Source organism: Lagenorhynchus albirostris, chromosome 17, assembly GCF_949774975.1.
Source record: "Lagenorhynchus albirostris chromosome 17, mLagAlb1.1, whole genome shotgun sequence".
NCBI classification, from domain to species: Eukaryota; Metazoa; Chordata; class Mammalia; order Artiodactyla; family Delphinidae; genus Lagenorhynchus; species Lagenorhynchus albirostris.
The window spans coordinates 38,598,440-38,622,423 of NC_083111.1; the positions used below are offsets into that span (position 1 = coordinate 38,598,440).

General features: G+C 35.9%; 1 pseudogene; it reads left to right on the plus strand.

The window, feature by feature from the left end:
* The first annotated feature begins 238 nt into the window (after positions 1–238).
* LOC132507966 (ATP synthase F(0) complex subunit B1, mitochondrial-like) lies at positions 239–22,154 on the plus strand (annotated as a pseudogene).
* Positions 22,155–23,984: the final 1,830 nt, after the last annotated feature.

Below are 23,984 nucleotides of genomic sequence, written 5' to 3' on the forward strand. Positions count from 1 at the left end.
TGGGGGTGCTCTTTATGTGGGCTGCATGTGTCCTTCTGCTGTGGCCAGGCCAACTCCTGTGAGAATGCTGATAGGTGTGGCTGGGCCCTGGTCCAATTGGTTGTCAGGCCTTGCCTTGTGTGGAGACTGCCTGCTGCTGGTGGGTGGGCCTGGATCCTGGCACTAATAAGCTTGAGGAAGGATTTCAAAATGGCACTTAACAGCATTAGTGTTCTTGTGGTGGGATGAGCTTCTCAACATGGCTGCTACCAGCACGTATGTCCCCAGGGTGAGTTTTAATTGCATCCTGCCTCACTGGGAGGCTCTGCAGGATCACCAAGTGGGTATGTCTCAGATTCCTTTCAGATTACTGCTGCCCTGGGTCTCACAGTGTGTAAGATTTTATGCATTCCTTTTAAGAAAGGAGTTTCTATTACCCATAGACCAGTGGCTCTCCTGAATGTAAGTCACACTGGCCTTCAATGTCAAATATTCTGGGGGTTCCTCTTCCTGGTGCCAGATCCCCTGGCTGGGGAGCCTCATGTGGAGCTTGGATCCCTTGCTCCTTGGGGAGAACCACTTCAATTGTAATTATTCTGCCCTTTGTGTGTTGCCTACCCAGAAGTGTGGGTCTTAACTATATGTGTCTCTGCCCCTCCTACCTGTTTTATTATGGTTCCTTCTTTATATCTTTAGCTGTAGAAGATCTTTTCTGATAGTATTTAGGTTGTTCTCATGGACAGTTTCTCTGTAAATACTTGCAATCTTGGCTTGCCTGTGGGAGGAGGCGGGCTCAGAGTCTTCTTTTACCACCATTTTGGCCACTCAATAAGAACAGAAGCTATTCTACCTGGAGCTTGCTGACAGCATCTGAAAATTCTTTGTCACATATTTTATTGGAGGGAAGTCATGTTGAAGTCAGTATTGACATGGAGAGAGTCTCAGCAATTTATGGTTTTGATATTCATTTTTGCTAGGGTTCTAAATAGTACACATTATTTCCACCCAGAAGACACTACACTGGTATATCATGATATATGGCAGCTTAACCATTCCAAATGGATTCTATTCTGGCCTTAAAAGTTCTATTATTTGAAGTTTTAAAATGACTTACAGTTTTAGTTTTCAGTTTCACATTGAAAATTCTAAGATGAACAGTGATTTAAAAAATATTTAAAGTCTGCAGAGACACAGACAATATTTTCTTAATAAAACATGAGTTGGTGGATTTTTTTCCCATTCTTAGCTAATTTTTTAAGACAAATCACTCTACCTTTGAAACTGTATGCTCATACCCACCGGGTTAAAATAAGGCAAAAGATGACTAATTAAGATCCTTTAGCTTAGCTTGCAGAACAATAGGAAAACTGCAGATGAGAATACAGCTTGCTGACATCCTCCTTTGACTGAACATCACTCAGATGTATTTAGGGGCTAGAATGATCAGTGAATTTTAGATGTCATGGGATGAAAATTTACTGCATTAAACACATGAACCCCCCCTGAATTTACACATACAACCCATGAAGAGACATGAAAGACAGTTGCACCTGTTCAGAAGACACTTAAAACTTCTCTTTACCCTCCTACCAATCATTTCTTAGTCCCAACACCCTCTTATTCCCTCCTCCCACAATAAATATCTCACACAAAACATGATTGGGGAGAGAGAACTGAGCTTTGCCTTCTGTCTCTTTGCTTGGCCACTCTACGTTAAAGACTTTTCTCTCTGAAAAAGAATGTTGCCTTGGTGTTTGAACTTTCCATTGCACAGCATGAAATGAGCCCACTTGCTCAGTTACACCTTCCAAGAAGTAGCTAAAATTGTATGTTTATCTTCAGAGTACTTGAATGCTGGGGATTTGACATAGAGATGTTTGAGAAAAGCAAAGACAAAGGCATAAATGTAGGAAATAGTAGGACATATTCATCCAAGGAGTTTAGTATGATTGGAGCATAAAGTCTGTGTGTGAGAGAGAAATAAGACTTGAAAAGTAGCCAGAGGTAATAGCTTGAATCATTTTATGTTGAGAAATGATTTGATCACTTTTAAGTTTTAGGAAGCTTAAACATGCTGCTGTTGTGTGAACGACAGATTGGAAGGGTGCTAAGCAGATGAACTGGAAGCTAACTGGGAATGATTTGTAATAACTATGGCATGAACCAAGGTAGCACCAGTTAAAACAAACTGTGGAACTTCATATGAAGGTACTTAGGAGATAGAATGAATGGGTTCCATAACTGATTAGATGTGGGTGTAATAGAGAAGGACTAAGATGAATCCCAGGACAACTAATTGTACAGAAGTTCCATTAACAGATATGGAGGACACCAGAGGATAATCAATTTGAAGGGAAGATTATGTTATACTTTGTGGAGCATCAGAGTATAGACGTCCAGGCTGAAAAATAAAATGGAATTGAGGCAGTGTCAGTCAGTTCTGCTGCAGTAACAAACATCCATAAACTTAGTGACTGAAAAACAACAGCTTTATTTTCTGCTGATGTTACATATCTCTCTAACTCTTACTTAAAGGCATCAGATAAAGGAGACTTTATCAATTAGAAAGTGACTGGTCCTTGAACAGGAGAGAACTTTGTATCAATAAAATTGCACACTGTCTTTTAGAGACTTCTGCCTGGAAGTCACACATGTCTATTCTGATTAAAGTTATACTGGCCAAAGAAAGTCATACAGGCATGTGTAACTTCAAAGGAGTAGGAAAGCACAATCATTCATATATATGCCTAGAAGAAAAGAGCAGAACCAGAACATTGATGGAAAGTAACATAAATTGGGAACCATCAATAATAAGTGCTGTTTGAAGATATTATAGTAGATAAAATCAGCTCAGGGATTATATATATTTTGAAAATAAAAGAAAGCTAAGAACAGAATCCTGGGGTACACCGACATTTAAGTACAAGAATTCATAATAAAGGTGACTATAAAAGGAGACATCAGAGATCTGGGTAAAGAATCACTACAAAAACTTTAGTAAAACCATCAACTAGAATTGACAAAGCAATTTCACATACAATATCATTTTAAAATCCCCATTAAGTATTTTGAGACTCTAGGAAGTTGAGTAATTAAGTTTTGTTCTATGGAATTGAACCTATTATGCCTTCCAATATTATCCAAGTGACTGACTCTTTAGGAGACTATGGAAAGTATGTAATCATTAGTAGGACAATGAAGCTTTTTTTTTTCCAAAACAATATTAAAAAGGAGGCTTAACAGAGGTAAGAATGCATTGCAAATCCTGTGTCCTAGGAATAAAAACACCTAGTAAATAAAGAAATATGCACAAGAAAGTGACCAGTGCAGGGCAGAGTCTTGACTGTCACTTCATCTGTATATGGGTAGGTTTTACAATGATGGTAACTTTTCATTACTATTTCCTTAAGATAACTTCCCAGGAGTGGAATTGTAAGGTCAAATAATTGCATATTTTTAATACACATGATATCTCATGTCTATGAAGCCTCCAGAAAAATTATATCCATCTATGCTTGAGTCAGCTGGGTATAAGAGTGCTTATTCTTGAATGTTGTAATGTAATTGTTTACATTTTTTCAAACTATAAATAATGTTAGATAATGTTTTGTATAACATTTTACTTTTCATTTCTATTGAGGTATGACATTTATATATATGCTTTTATTAATCTGTATTTCTTTTTCTTATTAATGAAATTGCCTGCCATATTCTTCTCTGATTTTCTTTTGGGTTTCCATCATTTTTTCTCGTTGATTTTTTTTCCTTCCAGTTTTATTGAGATATAATTGATGTATAGTATTGTATAAGTTTAAGGTGTACAGCATAATGTTTTGACTTACATACATCATGAAATGATTACCACGGTAAGTTTAGTGAGCATCTATCATCTTATACAGATACAACATTAAAGAAATAGAAAAATAAAATTTTTGTCTTGTGATGAGAATGCTTATGATTTACCCTCAACAATTTTCATGTATAACACACAGCAGTGTTAATTACATTTATCACGTTGAACATTTTTTCTTGCTGATTTTTAAAAGCTTTGATAAATATGTAGCATATGTGTCAAATATATACATATAAAAACTGCCTGTATGTCCAATAATAGGGTATTTTAAAATTTAATTTTGGTATAAATTTTCATACCTTTACCCAAAATATGTTGACCCCACAGGTTTTCGGATATTCAGATAGATGTTGGGGATAGCACAGTGAATGAAACAGACATGGCCCTGTCCTCATTGATATTATGACCAAGAAAGGTAGATAGACAAGAAGCAACTAAGCTAATAAATGAAGTTTATTATTGTGACAAGTGCTAAGAAAGAAATGTGAGGATGAAAATAACTGGAGGTTGAAGGACACTTCTTTAGATAGTATCATCAAGAAAGCTTTTTTTGAGTTGATGATATTTAAAATCAGAGCTGTTGGATGAGCAGTGGCATATAGTCAGCATTCCAGGTTGAGAGAACACCTTGTACAATGGCTCTGTGGGGAAGAGACATTTTAAAAAGACCCGTGTGGCTGGAGTGTGGTGCATGAGGGGGAGGAACCAAGCAATAAGGCTGCATGAGTGGCAGGAGTGGATTACCCAGGGCTTATAGGTCATGCTGAGTTGATTGGATTGTATTCCAAAGCAGTGAGGAAGTGATTGAAATGTTTTACAAGGGAAATAACATGATTTTATTTCCATTTTAAGACAATCACTCTGGTTGATCTGTATAGAATAATAGAAGGGCAAAGAATAAATTTAGCATGTGTGTGTATCTATTATAGAATGTTGTATCAGTTAACTACTGCTGCCTAGTAAGCTACCCCCAAATCTATTTGCTTAAAACAACCACTTCTCAAAGTCTATAGAGAGGTCTGAAGGGAAATTCTGTTGACTTGGATCTGTTTGCTACAAATGTGCTGCAGTCCACTGGCCTAAGCAAGTGACATGGCCAAGCCGAGTGTCAGTGTGTGAAGGTACAAGAACAAGAACGAACGCAGGATGGCATGAAAAATTTGGACCATATATTCAATCAATTTAACATAAATTTCTGTAAGTGAAAAGGTACACTATACTAAGTGATAACAATTATATATAAAGCTATATGTGTAATGTAATATTTTAAAGAAAAAAGCTACTTGAAGAATATACAGTTGATCATTGAACAACACAGGGCTCCAACTTTCCTTGAAGTTGAAAATCCATGTAAAACCTTATAAACCCTTTGTATCCATGTTTTTGAATCCTCAGATTTATCCACCATGGATCCTATAGTACTTTAGAACTTATTTAGTGAAAGAAATCTGCGTGTAAGTGGATCTGTGCAGTTCAAACCTGTGTTGTTCAAGGTTCAACTGTATAGTGTATCGATATGTTAACTGTGATTATCTCTGGGTAGTGGGATGTAAGGTGTTTGAATACTTTATTTTTCTGTATTTGAAAAATTTTCTGCATTGAGTTTGTAGTAATTTTATAATAAAATGCTATTTCAGAATTCTAGACAAAATCTTTGTTTTATCATAGAGAATGGAGATGAGGGAATAAAGAAGAAGAAAAGAGAGAAATTGAATTTATTTGTCACAGTAATCTCAGAGGTCAACCTGTATCCTGATCACATCCTAGCTCCCTAATCTTTCAAATAAAGCTAGCTAACTGTAGGTATTGTTTTATTATGTCAGCTTCTCATTTCTTCTAGGTAGCCCTAGAAGAACCTGCTCAACAAATATTTTCCTTGCAGAGCAAAAGAAGTCCCGAACATTCATGTCATCTTCTACCTCTCTCTGGCAGAACCACAGTTCTGTTATTTTCTGATTTAAGTGTAACAAAACAACTCTTGGATGGATGCACCATGGATAGTATCAACATAGAATTTTCCAGTATTTATGAATCAATTTATTGATTGTTTTGTTTTGATTGCATTGTTTTTTATTGATTGCATTGTTTTGTTCTCAAGTTCCCCTGTACTTCACCCACTAGTGTCTGGAAATGACATTTCATGTGAGGGGAGGCTGGTCAGTATATAGTGAGAAGAGTATGGTCTCTGGGGTAAGAAGGTCTGTATTTGAACTGTTTGACCACATGGACAACTCATTTTATCTCTGAGGTGTCAGTATCCTTATTCAGAAAAAAAGGGATAAAAGAATAATAATACCATCTACATATGGCTACCCAGAGGAACAAAAGTGATACCATATGTAAAAGTCCTTTTTAAACTGTAATGCTTTCAAAATGCTTAGTCTCTTTTGGTACCATCTATTACTTGAATTAAACATAGACTTTTTTGTTGTCCTCTTTTGGAAGTCAGATAGCTCTGAGAGGAATAAGATCTTATGATAAATGCACCTACATAATAATAAAGTCTTACTGTCAGAGAAGAAAAAATAAATGTTCCATAACACATTGAGTTCAAAAGTTGAGGAGAGAAATGGTTGAGTCAAATTTTAAGTGTTTTAAAGTGTGCCTAAGACTGACATCCATTTTCTTGATCAAAAACTTGGGGTGTTGAGGAGAGCATGTTCAATAAAAGGGTTTATTATTATCAATGGATTTTAAATTGCTTTCAAAAAAATTGTTCTTGATCAAATTTGCCTTGCCTGGTAGTTTAAAAAATGTAAATATAGCAGCTGCAGAGCACAGGGAGATCAGCTCAGTGCTTTGTGACCACTTAGACGGGGCGGGGGGGGGGGGGGATAGGGAGGGTGGGAGGGAGATGCAAGAGGGAGAAGATATGGAGATATATGTATATGTATTGCTGATTCACTTTTTTATAAAGCAGAAACTAACACACCATTGTAAAGCAATTATACTCCAATAAAGATGTTTAAAAAATGTAAATGTCAATGGGTTTAGCAACAAATAATCTTTATAAAATAGATACTATTAAGTATATTTGAAGGCAGTTAAGTCAAACAAGAACATTCTGTATTTCGACCTTGTTCTAGGCATAAAGGAAACTCCAGGATCCCTGCTATTCCCATCAGTTCAGATAAAGCGACTGATTTCTTTTCAGTTGGAATGAAAACTTGTTTAAATATTTTGAAAATTGTCCAGACAATCATAACTTTCAAGCTATCAGAGAAAGCAGAACTGTGAAAAGAAAAATAGTACTGAATTCAGTTGTCCTATCATAGGTAACTGTGTGCACTTTTGTTGTCATGGGGCAGAAAGGGGAACAGAAGTAATATTGATGATTAAACATGTGAACTGCTGATCTAAATCCAAATGAAAACTTCTTGGGTGAAGTTGCAGAAAGGTAGATCTTTGGCAAAAAATTAACTCTACATATGGGAAGTTCACTACTGAACACCTCTTGCACTAAATGAATGTAGTGTCAACACACTGTTCCTGGTCACTTGATATCCACTGAGCTCTCTTTTTGGCCTTGTTATTTATGAGCTTTGTGATCTAGGTTCAGTATTAAATTTCTGAAAAACTCATTTTCCTCTTTTGCAAAATTTACTTTATGCCATTACAAAAATACACTTTATTTAGTGTCTATACACCAGGCAAATGACATACATTATATCTTTTCATTCTCAAAACAGTACTACGAGTGAAACTGAGGCAAAATAGAAAATAAACAACTTGCCCAAGATCACATAGCTGCTGGTGGGGCAATCTTAATCTAAATCTAGTTTTCTACCACTTCACACTGCCCATCAGGATATGGCATAAAATAAACACTCCCCAAATGTTAAATCTCCTCTCTTTGTTCCCTCCTACAAATTACTATTGTTATTGAGATGAGAAGAACCTAGGGGTAAGACAGGAATAAAGACACAGACCTACTAGAGAATGGACTTGAGGATATGGGAAGGGGGAAGGGTAAGCTGTGACAAAGCGAGAGAGTGGCGTGGACATATATACACTACCAAACATAAAATAGATAGCTAGTGGGAAGCAGCCGCATAGCACAGGGAGATCAGCTCGGTGCTTTGTGACCACCTAAAGCGGTGAGATAAGGAGGGTGGGAGGGAGGGAGATGCAAGAGGGAAGAGATGTGGGAACATATGTATATGTATAACTGATTCACTTTGTTATAAAGCAGAAACTAACACACCATTGTAAAACAATTATACTCCAATAAAGATGTAAAAAAAAAAAAGAGATGGACTCTCAACTAGATTTTCTGTGGAGAAAACCTGTGAGGGTAAGAAAAAAACAAGACTTTCAGGAATCTTTCAATACTTTCAGTGGCCCACTAGGCAGGCTGGTAGATAAAAAATGCTTTAGTGATGGGAAGAGATGACAGGAGAGACGGAGGAAGTGAGGGGTGAAGAGAAAGACAATAGAAAGACGTCATAAAGATTATGGGGGTTAAGGGGGATGGTCAGGGATAGAAAACTGTTTTAGCAGGAGCTTTGAGTTTGAAATTCTAGGGGAAGAAAGTAGTGTCTAAGGAGAAAAATCTAAGAAGGTTTTCTATGTGAAGTACTGTGTGAAACTACTACAGTGCTGTTTAAGGGGGTTTCTTTTAGTGAGATGTTGTGCAGACACCGGGCCAGGCTATTTATGCAAAATTCCTGCTTCAGGAAAGGGTCACTGCATGCTCATAACCATTGTCTGCAATACCCAAAGAAGTATAATCGAGAAAGAACTGTGGGGTCATGGAAGAGCAGAAAGGAGAAGAGGAGAGTCCAAGTCTTGGACTTAATTGCTAGAGTTAAGTAATATATTCCTTTGTATACTGGAGGTCATAATATCTGTCTCAAAGAGATGTGAGGCTTAGGTGAGCTGATAGTGTGTTATAAACTATAAAAGCTTCATGAAAGACTTCCCTGGTGGTGCAGTGGTTAAGAATCCACCTGTCAATGCAGCAAACATGTGTTCGATCCCTGGTCTGGGAAAATCCGACATGCCTCAGAGCAGCTAAGCCCATTGGCCACAACTACTGAGCCTGGGTTCTAGAGTCTGTGAGCCACAACTACTGAAGCCCATGCACCTACAGCCCGTGATCCACACAAGAGAAGCCACCGCAATAAGAAGCCCACGCACCGCAATGAGGAGTAGACTCCTCTCGCCGCGACTAGAGAAAGAAAGCCCATGCTCAGCAATTAAGATCCAATGCAGACAAAAATAAATAAATAAGTTAATTAAAAAAAAAAAAGCTGTATGAATGTAAGTTGTGATTATTATACAGCACCTAGATTTGTTAGCTCCCAAGAAGTTCTATGATGAGCAAGGACCACCTTACTAAAAGGCACATTTAGATTTTTCTCTTTCTTGGAACTTAGTGGCCTTCTATAAATTAGTAGGTGTTAACATGGTTCTGTCCTAGATGAGGTTTGGAGAGTCAGGAATTTTGGGGAATTGTACTTTAAGAGTAGGTTCTGATGATAAGTCAGACAGCAGTGATCATATTTTCTAAATTGAAATTAAAGACATATGATCAGACAACAGGACAGAGTATTTCAAATAGTATATATCTGGAAAAATCTAAGATCATTGGTCACCAGAACTATAAACTGGCATTTCTAGCAAAGATGCTCCAACCTCTTCTTCTTCAAGGTCTTTGATGAAGGGCAAAATTCCAATTTTATGAAGAAGTGCACTGCAAGTCTTTTAATTTTCCCTTCTGCACCCAGGGGGACAAATAATTAGCACTTTCCTAGGTCTAAATAGGAGAACAGAGCCCAGAAATTCTACTATCAATGCTAGCTTACTAGGAAAAGACATACTTGTGCCATGCATCGCTAGGGATTATAACAGATTAGCAACTAAATTTGAGTTAATTAAAAATAATCAACTATAATAAGAAGAGAGTTTCCAGAAAATTACCATATTGATCAAGTTGACAGAACAAATTTTGGAGGCCCAATGCCAAGTATCTGAAGAAGCTCATTAAAATTTAAAATGTTACAGAATTCAATTAATTTTATTAATAATGACCATAAAAATACATAACAAATAAATAGCTAGAAGGAGTTTAAGCTTGAGAGTCTATATAATAATACAAAACTTAAAACGTAAAATATGACATGACTTTAAGAAGTTAGGATTGAAAGTGAAAGTTGAAGATTAGAAAAAGTGAAAATAACAATGTTTGACAATAAATGTATGATGTGCTATGAAATACTTGAATGGGGACCTAAACTTTGAAATAGATAATACTGTATTTTGAAAAATAGATTATTTTAAATCAAGGGCTACAAGGCTTGCCACTAATTTATTTAGAGGGAAAACCTATAAAAATGAATCAGTGTCTTGTATAGTTATAGCTTGGTTGGATTTTAGATCTAGTTATAATCTACTTTAAAGATTTTTAAAAAATCTCTTAAAACATTGTCATTTGAGAAACTCCTAATTTATCAAAGTGAGTGTCTTCTTAGCAAAATAAAATGTTTATTGCATGAAGCTTTCAGGGTCTTTAGATGAATGAAAGTAGATTTTGTAAAATGGATTACCTGGTCTAGCTCCCAAAATTATCATAAAACACACTGGATGACACAAATTAACCACAGTTAAAATGTTTTTACTGGTGTGAAAATTAATAATCTATGTTTCATTTATCAGATTTATTTGTATACAGCTATTTCCCAAAATGATTTATGATAGCTGTTTGTTTTCTTGAACATTGTTGTCTGCTCTCTTGTTTCAATTTTGTGACTTCTGTTCTCTGTTCAATAAAAAATATACATGGGAAAGGTTGATTGAGAAAACAACCTTTCTAGGAAATAAAGGCAGAATCCAGACTTGGAGGTTAACCTCTGCCAAAAGTCATAAGCAAACTTTTCCTTCAACCCATCAGCTCTGAGCTCACTCATAATCCATAAAGTGAAGATATCCATCACTCAGCTAGGCAATACCTACATCAGTGGGAGGATGAGAGCTTTGACAATAAACTCCTAACTATGATAGAAGTTAGGTGCCCAAAGGAGAAAAAGACAAACACAGGCCCAGGGCTCCTTAATAAGGTATTTCAAAAACAAGATGAATAGTGATATAGAAATTAGAACTCAATATCATGAACAGATAAACAGTTCTCATTCCTTCCAAGTTGTCTAGGTGATTTGCAGAAGACTGGGGAATTACTTGATTCCCCTTTACTTTCAGAAATAGATGAAGTAATTAAAAATCTTCCCCAAGAGAAAGTTCTTGGCCCTGGTGGAGCTACAGGAGATTTCTATAAAACCTTTGGCTTAGCCCTCTCTGTACATTTGCTTGACAAGCTCAATCACTTGGGGGACTCAGGTGGGTTCATCCCTGCCAGCCCTTACATCCAGATTATCTTAATTGCTAAAAAGGATAAAGATACAGAAAACTGTACCACATCTAGGTTGAAACCCCTGATTAAAGTGGATATCAACTCTTGGAAAGGATCCTGATAGTTCTCATCATTATTTGAAATCTGGAGCATAGTAATTAGGCAGTCGCTTGGGGATGGGTCATTCTTTGCATAAAATGATTATTTTTTTACCTGGATAACAGTTTCTCTCAGAATGACAGGGCACTAGCAACCCCATTTATCATTTTTCTACTAAAGGACAGTTTTAGATTTTGGGCAGAGCAGTGAGTATCAGGGATGTACTATAAGCTCAGCAATCCAAGGTCTTCCATTATTTAATGATATGTCTTTTGCTTGTGCTCCAAATGAGTAGGATGATCTCTGTTTTGCTATTTCTCAATGTCCTCAGAGCTGAAGTGGGGAGGCTGGTGTTACATTATACTATTAGCCTGTTGCTACACACACACACACACACACACACTCACACATGGAGGTGTGGAAGTGATAAATTAAAAAACATCTTGCAGTATGATTCCAGCTATATGACATTCTGAAAAAGGTAAAACTTTGGAGATAGTAAAAAGATCAATTGTTGCCAGGGGTGAGGGTGAGGGACAGATGAATAGTCAGAGCACAGAGGGTTTTTAGAGCAGTGAAACTGTACTGTATGATACTATGATGGTGGATTCATGCTACTATATATGTGTCTAAACCCATAAAATGTACTACACCAAGAGTAAACCCTAATATAAACTATGGACTCTGGGTAATAAAGATGTGTTGATGTAGGTTTAGTGGCCTTCTACATCTGTAAACCTACATCTGGTGGGGGATATTGATAATGGGGGAAGCCATGCATGGATTGGGGCAGAGGGTGTATGGAAAATCTCTATACTTTCTGCTCAATACTGCTGTGAACATTAAACTGTTCTAAAAATTAAAGTCTTAAAAAATACCTTGCAGGAAAAAAATATTTTTGGTTCTTAAAAGTACAAGTAAGTGGTGGTTGAATAAATGAATTATTTAATAAAGGAGGGTAGGTTTTCAGCCTTCAAAATTCCTGCCTCTACTGTGGTATTCAGAGCACTGCTTTTTATGTCCACTCTAGAACAGCCAACACCTGGTAGAATTGTCTCTGTATCTGAGATTTTATTTTATTAATTTAGGTTGTGCCAGGTCTTAGTTGTGGCATGCAGACTCTTTGTTGCAGCATGCGGGCTCTTACTTGTGGCATGCATGTAGGATCTAGTTCCCAGGCCAGGGATCAAACCTGGTGCCCCTGCATTGGGAGTGCTGTGTCTTACCCACCGGACCACCAAGGAAGTCCCCTGAGGTTTTAAAGTTCATGCCCAATCTAGGACGTTTAGCAAGGGGGTGGGGAGGGGCTACTGTTAGGCAGTTCTGTGTACCAAGTGGTCAAATGTTCTCAACTGTGTTTTCAAAAGTTGTGGTGTTTTGTTTTAAAACTGGAGTTAAAGAATGGTATAGAAATGTGAGTGGGAGGGAAAAGAATAATCTAACAACAGTAAGAAAAGACAATTGCCACCAGCAAAATTATTAAAAATACATGACTTTTCTCAATTGTGAAATGCCTATGACTGTCATACCACCTGGGGTTAAGACTTGACATATTTCAGTACCTAAAATATATCTCATCTTGTAAGTGTTTTGGGGGGAATTCTCCAAGGTAAAGCACAAAATGCAAGGGTAGGAAGTCTCGCTTAAAGAAGCTTTCGTTAGGAATTTGGACAGTGAGCCATGTGATATTCTTTACGAAACTGTCCTTCAGATTTACACCAAATGAGGTGTCAAGTAAGTAAATGTAAAGATAAACTCAATCTTCTGTGTGGTTACCAAACTTTCCACATCTTAGCTTGTGAAGGAATTATCATAAGGCACAGCTCTGAATTCCAAAAGTGGAGGGCTTTGTCTGAAGCTCTGTAGATTAATAAATTTGGTTCCAGAAACAGTATAAAACTTCTCTAGTTTGAGGACATAGGAGGCTAGAATGATTAATAAAATAAATATATTTTTAAAAGTGGATTTTGTATCACAGACAGTCCAAATTCCCTTTTTGCTATAATCTTCAGATTTTAATTATTTGTGTAAAGCCAGCTAGATATAAGATATAATTGGGCACAAAATAGACAAGGACCCCAATCTCAAGTGTGTATGGTGCTCAGAAGTTGAGGCTTCCAACTCGAGGAAAGGCTCTAAGGTGAGAGTTGGGATGGTAAGATCAAAATCAGAGTATTAATCCAGAGAGCCAGTAAGGGAGTGAGAGCCAACATAAACACTCAAAATGAAAGTGGGGTTTGGAAAAGTCACACTAAATGGAGACAGGGTTTGAAGGAACCAAGAAAGGAGGAGTAGTATAACTAGGATGGAATGTGATATGAACCCAGATGAATTTTGGAGGTTCAGGACTTAACTGAAATACTGGGCTCATTTAAGCATTCAAAGCAGGGTGAAAAGTAGACTTTTCATATAATAATAAGAAAGTACTGTGAGGATAGTCAAGGTTGGGAAGAGGCCTGTCTTTTAATTCCTCTTATATGTTCCCTATTTTCCCTTCTGATCACGTGGTAAGTAGTTTATTCCACGGATTACCCTGTGAATGTTTGGGAGTCATGGGATCTTGTCCATTTATATAAAATCAAATATGAACTGCCTTGTCCTCATGCCTTTTATATTCAGTCTCTTTCTATTTGACTCCAGTTTGTATATTGCTTCCAGGAGCTCTCTGTCACAGTGCCACTTGGCTCATGAATTTACAGTGACTTCCTATTTCTTCAAATCCATTATGCAGATATCAGGATCTCCATTAACCCCAATGTATTTTTCCCAACTCACATCTCACTCTTCCTACAGGGTCTTCTATTCTAACAAAGGAAGTAATTTTCTCTCCTCCAGTCCTTACCTATTCTCTTATAATTCTTTGTATTTTCTATCCTTCAAACCAAAGTCTCCACTTCTTTCAAAGCTCATATTAGGGTTCACTGGGTATAAGAAGCATTTGCTTATTAAGTTTACCTTACTTAAACTTTGGTATTTTATTTTATCATAATGTATACTCTGTTAAACTTGCATATAGCCTTAGAATTTTTTCCAAGTTGACTCATATATGTGTAGGTTTCTGCCCTAATTACATGGTAAATTCCTAGGCAACATATTTTACTTCTTTTATATTCTCTTTGAGCCTCAAAATGGAAGCTTGAATACAAAAGAGGCACTCAAGTAATGCTTATAAAACAGATGATGACATCCCCCTACTGTGACTCCCTATTATAGAGTAATAAGAATTGGTTTTGTAATAGAGCAAATGTTTAATTTTTGTGGTTTTTAATTAATAGTGTATATAAAATTCCATAATTTATATTACTCAGAGTTACAGTACACTGTGTCTTAATATGGGAATTTTAGGGTAAATTATTTTACATTTATAAACATTTCTACCTATTCCATTTATTTGGGGTGAGAAAGAGTTAGGTTGCTGCTTTGGTTGGTAGTGGAGTACCAGAGAGATTCAAATAAAATTGGACTGCTTATTAGCACAGGTACATTCTAGGTTCAATCAGCAGAGCACAGTTTTCCAAAGCTAGGTCCATGGGTGGAAGGAGCAGATGTTAATCTATAGAATCCTACTACAGGCATATAAGTAGCTATATAGGTATTATTATAGGTATAAGTACACAGACAGTTATATGGTTAGCAGTTAGTTTATATTAACTATAATATAACTATATTATAGTTAATATAAACTCTTGTAGGTAGTAGTGAGTAGAACCTTTATTTCATATACAGCTGTCTTATTTAGCATCAAATCTTTGGTTAGGCAAAATGTTGTTGTGTGGTCTTTTATCAATGTCACTGAGATTCTAATAACTTTTTAAGGATGACTTGTTCTATGCCCCAGATCTTATTTCCTTGTGTTTCAACCCAACAGTGAGTATTCTATTGATGACTGTTCTGCATACTGAATGGAGAGTGTTTTGTTTAAAAAGACCTATTTTTCTTTCAAACCAGTGGGGATATCATGTGCCAGATGGTTAATTCCCATGAGTTAATGAGTGTATCCACACACTTCATGATTTGAAATATCCTGCGGACATGTCCTTTGGTGAAAGGATTGCTAGATTTTAATTTACATCTGTATAAAGTACATATTTGCTTTTTTTTTTTCTGATACCTGGAAAAATAAATTTTTATTCATAATGCGTGAAATATATGCCGTTTTAGTTATATAGTCCTCTGATGTTTGTGACTTAAATCATTTACAGAAATATAAATTCTGGTCACACTTTAAGATTACATTTTAATTATCAATTGCATTTAAATTAGAGAGTGAGAACACAGCTTTCTGATGTATGTGTGAAGGGTAATAGTTGGCAATATTCAAATGAATAATTCTTGTGTCCCTGTGTCAATAAGATTTATATTTTTAACTAATGGAAGTTCTTTATCACATCCAATTAATGGGCTAATAATTTATAGCTATTTAAGATGAAGGCGATTCTTGTAAAGCAGTAATGCTAAAATGTCCAAAGATTGGCAAAGGTAGAAAATAACATTTGAATCTGCTTTGAGAAAAGCCTAAAATAAAATTTATCAGTACATTAGATATTTTCAAGTAGTTGGGTAAGGATAGTTTATCCATATAGCTGAGTTTATATAATAGTTTATGCTGTAGTGATTCCAGGATATAAAGGCTGAACATAAAAAAACAAATTCATAATAAAATATTTATACTAACAAACAATATATTTATAGGTTTTTAAACATAAAGAATAAAATATTTTTATAATACTCTACAAATGACTGTAATTTGTATATGCAACAAAATTATATGGGTTATTAGCAGCCTACAGTCCATGGTGCTGACCACAACCTCTGTAGCTAAGCAAAATACTCAGAAGTTTCAGGGCTTCAAGGTAAGACAGATAGCCCACCTCTAGGTGTTAGAATCACTTCAGGTTTTTTATATCCTGTCTCAATTTACAATAACTTGGACTGGCATAACTCCTTCTTTTGTTAGGTGAGAATGAGGGAGGCATCATTTTCTCATTGGGTGATACATCTAAATTTACTCAGGGGATTGACCAAGCAATCAAGTCATAAGGTTGCTGGTAAGAGGATTTCAGGTAACCAAACAACTGCTAGGGCTCAATGAAAGCAATAGTTGAACAAACAAACAGATGAAACAAAATCTTGGGTATTCCTTGGGTAAGTAGTTGGGATGTGAAGTTCTCTCATTATTTTACATGTTTAGAACAGGACAAACTCAAAATGTTGAAAAATAACTTTGTATCCTGTGTCTTACATACTAGAATGTAAATACTAGGAAAGAGAGAATTTGGGAACAAATTTACAGTGGGAAACTAAATACAATGTAATAGGACTTTTTTTTTCTGAGAAAAGGAGCTTAATAAAGTAATTAAGTAGTCCTCCTAGCATTTCAACATAGACACACTGAGGCAGGATCAAGATGGCAGAGAAGGAAGACTGTGAGCTCACCTCCTCCTAGTTTTGACACATCAAAACTACAAGTAAGTATATAAAAAGTCTCTCTGAGAATGATCTAAAGACTAGCAGAATGGCTATTCTACAATTAAGGATATATATATATAAAAAAAACAAAAAACACTGAGACAAGTAAGAGGGGAAGAGAAGGAATTTAGTCAAGACCAATACCCCCAGTAGGCAACACAAAGTGAAAGGAGATATCTCAAACTTGGAGGTCCTCCCTAAGGAGTGAGAGGTTAGAGTCCACTATGGGCACCCTAGCCCTGAGATCAGTACATGAAAGACAACTCCCCTCTAACTGGTTTTGAAAACCAGCAGGGCTTAGGACCAGGAGAGCCAGAGGACTGTAGAAAACTAAGAATCTACTCTTAAAGGGCACACACACAAATTTACTTGCTCTGAGTCCCAGCACACAGGAATCAGATTGAAAAATGCTTGACACTCTAGCCAGCCTTCCATGGCTATTCCAGCATGCACCCCAGCCCACACTAGGCTCTGGCTCCAACACCACTGCCAAAGTAGTGGCTCCCAGCACACTCTGGGAAAAGCCCCAGCTGGTGCTGGGCTTTAGCTCTAGTCACCTTCCATCAAGGCAGCAACACTGGGTGCACCCCAGGAGAAGCCCCAGCCTGTGCCAGGCTTTGGCTTTAACCCCTCCAGCTCCAGATCTCTTCCCCAGACACACCAAGGTGGTGGCCTTGGCATGCACCAGAAAAGGCCTCAGCTGGGGCTTGCTTTAGCTCCAGCACTCTTTCTAAAGCCACCAGACATACTCAGTGTACATAGCAATGCTCCTACACAAGGACACATCTTCAAGACTGGGACAGGTAACTGTTTTGTCTAATTTATAGAGAAAAACACAAAAAGTCAAACAAAATTAGAAAACAGGAATATGTTCCAAGTGAAAGAGCAAGATAAATCCCCTGGGAGGGGGGCAGGGGGGACTAATGATATGGAGATAAGTAATTTACCTGATAAAGAGTTCAAAGAAACTGCTACAAAAATATTCACTGACTTGGAAGAAGAATTGAGGAACACAGTGAGAATTTCAACAGAAAAATTTTTAAAAAGTACTTATCAAAGTTGAAAAATACAATAAGTAAAATGAAAAATAGGTTAGAGGTAAACAACAGCAGATTAAATGATACAGAAAAATGCATAAGCAACCTGGAAGAGAGAATAGCAGAAATCACCCAATCAGAACAGTACAAAGAAAATTTGAAAAAATGAGGATAGTTTAAGGGACTTTAGGGACAACATCAAGAATATTAACATTCACATTACAGTAGTTCCAGAAAGAGAAGAGAGAGAGAAAGGGGAAGAAAATATATAAGATGACTTAATGGTGAACAATTTCCCTAACCTGCACTAGGAAACAGACATCCAGGTCCAGGAAGCACAGAGAGTCCCAAACAAGATGAACCCAAAGACATCCACACCAAGACATATCATAATTTAAATGGCAAAATTTAAAGTTAAAGAGAGAATTTTAAAGGCAGCAAGAGAAAAACAAAGAGTCACATACAAAGGAACTCCTTAAGACAATCAGCTGATTTTTCAGCAGAAACTTTGCTGGCCAAAAGGGAATGGCATGATATAGTTAAAATACTGAAAGGAAAAATACCTACAACCAGGATATCATTCAGGCAAGGTTATCATTCAGAATTAAAGAGAGATAAGAGTTTCCCAGACAAGAAAAACTAAGAGTTCATCACTACTAAACTGGCCTTACAAGAAATGTTAAAGGATCTTCTTTAAGTGGAAAATAATAGGCCATAATAAGAAATATGTTTATATGCAAAGGAAAAATATCTTGCCAGTAAAAGCAAATATATAGCAAAGGCAGCAGATCAACCACATAAAAAGCTAGTAGGAAGATTAAAAGACAAAAGTCATAAAATCACTATAACTGCAGTAAGCAGTTACAGGATACATAAGAAGACATAAAATATGATATAAAACATAAAAGTTGGATGGGGGAGTAAAAAATGTAGAGCATTTAGAATGTGTTGAATTTAAACAACTATTGGCTTAAATATATATGTATATTTACATATGCATATATATATTTTTAAAATCTACATATAGATATAAACATACCTCATGGTAATGAAAACCCAAAAACCTACAATATATACACACACAAAAAGAGAAAGGAGCCCAAACATGACATTAAAGAAAATAATCAAATCACAAGGGAAGAGGTTAAAAAGAGAAGAAAAGAACAGAGAAGAACTGCAAAAACAATCAGAAAACAAGTAACAAAAGGTCAATAAATACACACTTTTTGATAATCACTTTAAATGTAAATGGACTAAATGCCCCAATCAAATGACACAGGGTAGCTGAATGGATAAAAAAGAAGCCCCATCTATATGCTGCCTACGAGAGACTCACTTAAGAGCTAAACACACACATGGACTGAAAGTGAGGGGATATAAAAAGATATTGTATGTAACTGGAAATTAAAAGAAAGCTAGCTGGGGTAGCAATACTCCTATCAGACAATGTAGACTTTAAAACAAAGGCTATAACAGAAAACAAAAGGGCATTACATCATGATAAAGAGGTCAATCCATAAAGAGGATATAGCATTTGTAAACATATATGGACATAATACAGGAGCATGTAAATACATAAAGCAAATATTAACAGACATAAAGGGAGAAATTGAAAGTATGTAATAATAACAGGAGACTTTAATACTCCACTTACAAAAATGGATAAATCATCCAGACAGAAACTCAATAAGGAAACATTGGCCTTAAGTGACACATTAGATCAGATGGACTTAATAGACATCTACAGAACATTCCACCCAAAACAGCAGAACATGCATTCTATTCAAGCACACATGGAAGATACTCCAGGACAGATCACATGCTAGGCCACAAAACAAGTCTCAATAAATTTAAGAAGATTAAAATCATATCAAGCATCTTTTCCAACAACGTTATGAAAGTAGAAATCAATATCAGGAAGAAAACTGGAAAAAACCTCAAACACTTGGAGACTAAACAGCATGCTACTAAAAAACAAATGGGTCAATGAAGAAATAAAAGAGAAAATCAAAAATACCTTGAGATGAAAGAAAATAGAAACACAACCTTCCAAAATCTAGAGGATGCAGCAAAAGCAGTTTTAATAAGGAAGTTTGTAGCTATACAAGCCTACTTCAAGAAACAAGAAAAAATCTCAAATAAACAACTTAAATTTACAATTAAAGAAATTAGAAAAAAACAAACAAACAAAAAACAAAGCCCAAAGTTAGTAGAAGAAAGGAAATAATAGAGATCAGAGTGGAAATAAATAAAATAGAGACTAAAAACAATAGAAAAGACCAATGAAACTAACAGCTGATTCTTTGAAAAGGTAAACAAAATTGATGAATCTTTAGTCAGACTCATATCAAGAAAAAGAAAGAGAGAATGCAAAGAAAATTAGAAATGAAAGAGGAGTTACAACTGATGTCACAGAAATACAGTCATAAGAAAATACTACCAACGGTTATATGCCATTGAATTGGACAACCTAGAAGAAATGGATACATTTCTAGAAACATACAATCTTCCATAACTGAATCAGGAAAAAATAGAAAATCTAGTATTGAAATTGAATCAGTAATCAAAAAATTCCCAATAAACCAAAGTTCAGAACCAGATGGCTTCACAGGAGATCTACCAAACATTTAAAGAGAAGAGTTAACACATATTTTTCTCAACCTAATTCTAAAAAATTGAAGAGGAGGGAACACTTCCAACTCATTCTTTTTTTTTTAAACATATAAATTTTAAAATAATATATATTTTTAAATTTTCTTTTCTTTATATTTTGGCTGCTTTGGTTCTTTGTTGCTGCACAGGGGCTTTCTCTAGTTGTGGCGAGTGGGGGCTACTCTTTGTTGTGGTGTGAGGGCTTCTCATCATGTATCTTCTCTTATTGTGGAGCAAGGGTGCTAGGACCACTGTCTTCAGTATTTGTGGCACACAGGCTCAGTAGTTATGGTTCATGGGCTCTAGAGTGGAGGCTCAATAGTTGTGGCACACAGGCTTAGTTGCTCCACAGCATGTGGGATCTTCCAGGAGCAGGGCTCAAAGCCATGTCCCCTGCACTGGCAGATGGATTCTTAACCACTGCACCACCAGGGAAGTCCCAAACTCATTCTACAAATCCAGCATTACCTTCATAATAAAACCAAAGACCCTACCAAAAAAAAAAAAAAAAAAAGAAAGAAATCACAGGCCAGTATCCCCAACGAACATAGATGCAAACATTTTCAACAAAATATTAGCAAACTAAATTCAACAATACATTAAAAGATTCATATGTCACCAAGTGGGATTTATTTCAGAGATGCAAGGATGGTGCAATATCCACAAATCAATCAATGCAATATGCCATATTAACAAAACAAAGGATAAAAATCACATGATCATCTAAATAAATGCAGAAAAAGCATTTGATAAAATTCAACATCGCTTCATGATAAAAAAAAAAACTCTCAACAAAAATTGTATAGAGGGAACATACATCAATATAATAAAGTCCATTTATGACAACCCTACAGCTAACATCATACTCAATTGTGAAAACATTATGGAGTTTCCTCAAAAATTACTAATAGAACTGTTACTGGGGCACCAAGACTGCTGTGTAGATGCTACCTGGTGGTACTTTCTGCTGCCTCTGCAGCAGGCCCCTCTCTGAAGAGTGCAGCCCTCCTCAGTCCAGGGGTATTACAGGCAACAAGGATCTTTCATACAGGGCCACCAAGTCTTGCCTCTGTACCACCTCTTCCTGAATATGGAGAAAAAGTTCATTTTGGACTGATCCCTGAGGAGTTCTTCCAGTTCCTTTATCCTGAAACTGGTGTAACAGTAACCTATGTGCTCAGAACTGGGCTTATCTTATATTTACTCTCCAAAGAAATATACGTGATAACTCCAGAGACTTTCTCAACCATATCAACAATAGGATTGCTTGTCTATGTAGTTAAAAAAATATGGTGCCTCTATTGGGGAATTTGCTGATAAACTCAATGAGCAAAAAATTGCCCAACTGGAAGAGGCAAAACAGTCTTCCATCAAACAAATCCAGGATGCGATTGATCTGAAGAAGTCACAGCAGGCACTGGTTCAAAAGCTCCATTACCTTTTTGATGTCCAAAGGAATAACACTGCTATGGCCTTGGAGGTTACTTAATGGGAACGGTTGCATAGAGTATACAAGGAGATAAAGAATCGCCTGGACTATCATATCTCTGTGCAGAATACGATGCGTCAAAAGGAACAAGAGCAGCACATGATAGACTGGGTGGAGAAGCATGTGGTGCAGAGCATCTATGCACAGGAGGAGAAGGAGACAATTGACAAGTGCATTGCACATCTAAAGCTGCTCGCAAAGAAGGCTAAAGCACAGCCAGTTCTGTAAATGCATCTATCCCAACTGAGAGAGCTAGAAATAGTTGACTGACTAAATGGAAACTAGCCTATGTGACAGAATCTTTGTATATCGCTGTCTACTGAAGTTAGAGTTGACCTTCCTTAAAAATGAAAAGTTTGAGTTTCATATAATGCGAGAAATAAAACAGTCTATTGGCCAGTAAGATGTTTCTCTCATCCTTCTTGCTCTGCATTGAATTGTTCCATGATCACTTCTGAATAAGCAGTTTGCTTTGAATAAAATTTGGTACTGGACTAAAGATTATCAAGTTATAGTTTAAATTTTTAATTAATTCAACCATCTTGCAATAAAGTGACAGTTGAAACAAACAAAGAAATAGAACTGCCATACAAACCAGGAATTCCACTCCTGGGTATTTATCTGAAAAATGAAAACACTGATTTGAAAAGATAATGCACTCCTATGTTCGTTTTAGCAATATTTATTCAATACAATAGCCACAATATGGATACAACCTAAGTGTCCATTGACAGATGAATAAATAAAGAAGATGTGGTTATTATTAGCCATAAAAAATAATGAAAGTTTACCATTTTTGACAACACGGATGGGCCTAAAGGGTCTTATTTATGTGAAATAAGTCACACAGAGAAAGACAAATACTGTATGTTTTCATTTATATGTGGAAATTGAAAAACAAAACAAACAAATATAATAAAACAGAAAGAGATTCACAGACACAGAGAACAATCTAGTAGTTGCCAGAGGGTAATGGGTAAGCAGATGTGTGAAATCGGTGAAGGGTCTAAGAATTTCAACCTATCAGTTATAAAATAAATAAGTCAGAAGGATATAGTGTAAAGCACACAGTAATAGGGTAATAACTTTGTATTTTTCATAATCTATAAAAGTATGGAATCACAGCTTTGTACACCCAAAACTAATATAAGATTGGCAGTTAACTCTACTTCAATACAAAAAAAAAAAAAAAAAGAAAGAAATCAATTCAATAAATCACTTAAAAAGAAGGCAAAAAATACATAGACACATTAAGGGTGTACTAAGGGTGTTTAATAAGATAAAGTAAAACCAAATAGCATTTAAACAAAAGTATAAGAAAAGTCTTCATGTTAAAAAAACTTTAAAGTTATTAAATGTCATTCAGAGTAAAATAAATGAAGCTAGGTTTTTTGGTATCCATTTAATGTTGGACTTTAGAAAAGATTCGTTAATAACTGGCTGAGGAGATAAAACTAGAAGCCATGTGGGTTTTTTATTCACAGATATTTATCATATCATGTAAGAATCAATTCAGATATCTGCAAAGAGAATACATTATGATGTCAAAGTTTTTTCAAATTTTTACTTTGTATTTAAATCCAAAATCAGATAATGGATACATCACACCAAAGAATTCATTTCTCACTGCAGTCTGGCTATTTTGCTTTGATATTTTCAACTAGCTTATTCTTCCTGTATTACATTTTACTTTTTCTTCATCTTTTTTTTTTCACATCCGTACATTTCTCTTTTTTTTAATTGAAGTATAACTGATTTACAATGTTGTGCCAATCTCTGCTGTACAGCAAAGTGACTCAGTTTTACACACATAGACTTTTTAAAAAATATTCTTTTCCATTATGGTTTATCCTAGGAGATTAGAAATAGTTCCCTGTCCTATACAGTAGGACCTTGTTGTTTATCCATTCTAAATGTAATAGTTTGCATCTACCAACCCCAAATTCCCAGTCCATCCCTCTCCCTAATCCACATTGTACATTTCTTTGCTTCATTCAGTTCAATTTACTCTGCTAATGTCTAGAAAGAATATTATAACTCAACGTTAGTGTAATAGTT